Source organism: Capsicum annuum, chromosome 5 (assembly GCF_002878395.1).
Source record: "Capsicum annuum cultivar UCD-10X-F1 chromosome 5, UCD10Xv1.1, whole genome shotgun sequence".
In the NCBI taxonomy this organism is placed as follows: domain Eukaryota; kingdom Viridiplantae; phylum Streptophyta; class Magnoliopsida; order Solanales; family Solanaceae; genus Capsicum; species Capsicum annuum.
In genome coordinates this window covers 201,278,877-201,283,815 of record NC_061115.1, presented here as the reverse complement: position 1 = coordinate 201,283,815, position 4,939 = coordinate 201,278,877, and positions in this window count along the sequence as shown.

Sequence of the window (4,939 nt, the reverse complement as noted above, 5' to 3'; positions counted from 1 at the left end):
GACGCATCGAGATCGCGCTGACCCACTGGTTTGAACTTCCAAACGTGCCTCAAGCGAGGTCCGAAAGATCCAAAACTCGTTCGGAGACACCTACTGACATTCCTGATCATGGATCAACCCAAAATTGATATTTAAAGGTCGTATGGATCGCGAAATAAGATTGTCAAGTATGAAGGCTAAAATAACTCAAAGTATGAATACATAGCTAAAACTTTCTGAGTCTGGGACCCCTTAACAAGCTTTAAAGGACTGAATTAAGCTTAGAATTTTTATGGGGTCTTACATATCGATTCCAATAAGACATAACTTATGAAGATCTCTTCATATTCATTACTATTCAGGTACCTGAATCTTTGCCAAGATTTTGTGAAGTATTATGTTAGTGCTCTTTCAAAGCACTTGCCTCATTATCATGATATCTCGATCATTTGCTCCTTTCCTCCTTCAAGAAGTTTTACCTTTGGAATCGATTGGTCTATCACGCTTCAGGCGTACCATAGAACTGTCGGTTTACAGACTTTTCATTGGAGCATTTACAGTTAGATTATCATATAGAGTCAGCAAACACATCTGACAATTAGTTTGCAATATTTTGCAAATAAATTAGCAATTGAACTTCAAGTTCACATATATGTTTTTTATGAGGATCTAGTTAATTCATTTCATACATAATTTTAAATTGTTAATCAAATCTCCCCCTAATGTTAGAAAATCTACTACTTACCCCAATCTTATCTTGGGATCCATCTTTGTGCATTGAGGTGGAGCAATTAAATCATATACCGCATAATTAAATTTTTAAATGAAAATTATTTGGTTCCTAACCTTGAACCAATAATGAAAAAGAGAGTCTTGTTTGCTTGATGCGTGCCAACGCTGCTATATTTTAAATGACACATCTCATACCAAATTTCTTTTAGGAAATATGTTCTTATAATCAATGATTTAGCTAGAATTGGAGGCATATAATTTATGTTAAATCAACCAGCATTATCAACATAATTTATAGTTTGAAACTATGCTCTTAATTTAATAATTCAAGCAAACAACTTTGCAAAAATCAAATTACAAGTTAATAGAAAAGCACATGTGACTATATCATAAATACATCTATTAAACTATATAACAGTAATCGATCCACATGGCAGACGAACAGACCCATATTCACCTTTTTATATGTTCAAAAAATAGGAAATATAATTCCAACTATAGTTGATACAGTGATCAATTTATTGTGAGAACAAGCAACACAAGAGAATTCGTGAAATTTTTTTTATTCTTCAATATATAACCGCATGAATTCTCAATTATTTTCGCATCACATTTGAATCGGCATGGTCAACCTTCATGCCAATTGATATTTGTTTCAGTAAATTTTTAATTTACTATTGCCTGTGATTCTATCATCATGCTCATATTTGTGTATTATAAATAAGAGAAAAAACAAGGATAATATTTTATATAAATATTTATAACCCGTGCCAATTGTAGTAATAGTAAGATATAACATATTTCCATTATCTATAGTTTCAATATACTTTATTTTTAGCAATGTATTTGAAACTTAATAAGTTTCTTTTGGGCCTTACTACAATCTCAATATTATGAACAATTTCATTCCTCCAAATAGTAAAACTTAAGCTCTTTTGGAGTTCTCAATTAATTTCGTGTACCATACATATTTCACACACCATTTATATGGTGAAAATCTCCTTCAAGGAGAAAATTATATAAGTACGGTGATAATCTTAAAATATTATATAGGCAAGACTTATTTCTTGCTTTTACCCGTCGGTAATCCATGATAAACATATCAAAATATTTATGGCATACTACAAGTACGCAATCAATGACCGTTTATGTCAAAATAGAATTTCTTTATTTTTCTCACACCTTCCATAGAGGTGAGATGTGACATTTATACAACTATGCATCATGCATAAGCTGTAAGTTTCTATGACCTACATAATTAATTTATTTTTGGTTTAATAATAATTGAATAAGTTAAATTTTAAATTTGTATGAGGAAAATACCTAGTAGGATTAAAACCACTGACTATTTTGTTAGTGGGATGATTACTGACTGTTAGTGGAATAATAATTATATCCACAAATCACGTTGATGGAACGTGAAAACATAACTGTCTATTTTTTGTATTATAAAATAGGTCCTCTCTCTACCAAAAGAAGAATAAGTTCCATCAAAATTATTCTGAAAAGTAAGGTAAAGAGAGAGAAACAATCCAGTACTTTCGCTAATTCCGATCAAATAGAATAATTATGAAAAATTTTAGTATGTTCCTGACTGACTTATTGTTATAGAATTATTGTGAAAATCATATAGTTCTACGTTCCTGAATAGTTGATAGGATTTTATAAATAAGATTGTTTAAGTTATACAACCTATTAAATCCTTACATGTGGTATTTGGGTAAAGTTTAGAAACTAATGACTTTCCGTTAAATTAATGCGTAGTTTAAATTTTATGAACCCAATTATGAAACTTTAGGATTAGTTTTATATTTGGTACTAATTTTTCAAAAATTGTTGATAATTTTAAGAGAACTGATTTATTATATTTTCTCAAAATTTTCATCACCATTATGAATTTAGTTCGGTATTGCGATTTTTCATTTTGTTTCGAAAATTTTATTTTTCTATACTGTAGCAGTATTACTGTTATTTAACAGAGAAAGACAAATAGAGTGGGAGACATTTTAATTATGGAGTTATTTTTCTTTTACTGTATATTGTTACTGATAATGATGACCTTCCATAATTGTTGTCGTTTCTTGAAGGACTGTGTTGTCTTTAGAATTATTATTTTTTGTTTTATATGAAATTACTTTCGGTTCTAGTAGAATTTTATTTAAACCAATGCCTATTTTAATTGTGATATTATCTTGGATCTTTTGGGTTTATATATATAAGATTCGTTAATCACCAACGTGATTGAATCTTCAGGAAATTAATTCTAAAATAAAGATTAAATTTAAAAATAATTACCCGTTATTTTTTATGCTTATAATTGATATGATATTTATGGGTAAATTGAAATTTTTGATTATAAGACATTTATGAATCACTCAAAGGTTGATTATTTGTTCTTATAATCAATAAACATTAAAGAGATAATTTTGATGTATCGTTAGTTTTATTTATTTATTCAAAGAAAATAAATATTATTAATTGATGCATTAAATATTATCGATTTGTGTTAAATATACTTTTAAGCATCATTATGTTTAAAGTTGTATTTTGATGTCTTTCCCAAAAGAGAACATCAATATACATTCAAGAAAGTAAATTATTTCTGAATTTGATAATGTGTTTAAACTCGTAACTCAAAGTATTAACAAATGAGCATGCTCTACTTGCAACACTTGCCCTTCATTCGCACTCTGCCTCTATTACAACCTTTAACGGACTTAACTTTTCAAATTGGAGCGAATAGATCAAATTCCATCTTGAGATTTTAGATCTTAATGTTGCACTTTACTCTGAGAAGCCAACTGCTATTATTGAAACTAGCATAGATGAAGAAAAGTCCTATTATAAGCATTGGGATCAGTCTAATATATTAGGTCTAATGTTTATGCGAATGAATATTGCGGGCAACATTAAGACTACTCTTCCCAAAAATGAAAATGCAAAAAGACTTCTGAAACTTGTGGAAGAGTCTTCCCAAACTGCTGATAAGTCTCTTGCTGGGACACTAATGGGTACTTTGACCACCATGAAGTTTGATGGTTCACATACTATGCATGAGCATGTCATTGAAATGACAAATATAGAAGAAAGACGCAAGTCTTTGGGAATGGAAGGAGAACAAAATTTCCTTCTGCAGTTCATCATCAACTCATTGTCGTCTGAGTATGATCCTTTCCATATGAACTACAACACTATGAAAGACAAATAGAACATGCATGAATTGCATGGTATGCTAGTTCAAGAGGAAACAAGGCTGAAAAATCAAGGAACCCACTCCATTAACCTGTAAATCATCAAGGAGCTTAAAAGAAAAGAACGAAGCATGGTAAAAGGACAACAAAAGTAACTTAATGTTAATGAGTCCTCATCTTAAGTGCGTAAGAAAGGAAACAAGAATGGTAAGTGTTATTTCTGTGGAAAAACTGGACACTTTCAGAAAGATTGCCTAAAGCTTAAGGCATGATTTGAGAAGAAAGGTAAGCCTAGTGATTTTACATGTCTCGAATCAAATTTAACTGAAATTCCCTATAATACTTGGTGGATTGACTCTGTTTGTATTGTTCATGTTTCTAATACTATGCAGGGATTCCTTACAATCCAAACCATAAACAAGAATGAAAGATATGTTTACATGGGGAATAGAGTGAATGCTCCAGTTGAAGCTGTCGAAACTTATCGTCTGATTCTCGATACTGGGTGTCACTTAGATTTAGTTAAAACTTGTTATGTTCCTTATCTTTTGAGAAATTTAATTTTTTTGTCTAAGTTAGATAAGACTAGATATTCCTTTAATTTTGGTAATAAATGTTTTAGTTTGTTTAAGCATAATTATCTCATTAGTACTGGTACTCTTTGTGATAACTTATACAAAGTGAATCTTTTTGCCAAAACACTCTTAATTCTACATTATAATTTTAGATCTAAACGAAGTTTGGTGAATGAACAATCTGCTTACTTGTGGCATAAATGTTTAGGTCATATATCTAAAGAAAGGCCGAAAAGATTAGTTAAGAATGAAATTCTTTCAGATTTAGATTTTACTGACCTTAACATTGTGTAGATTGTATTAAAGAAAAACAAACAAGACACATAAAGAAAGGAGCCACAAGAAGCACACAGCTTCTTGAATTTATATACACTAATATATGTGGTCCTTTTGATATCACATCTTTCAATAAGAAAAAAAAAAAATTTATCACTTTTATTGATGACTTTTCACGTTATGGAT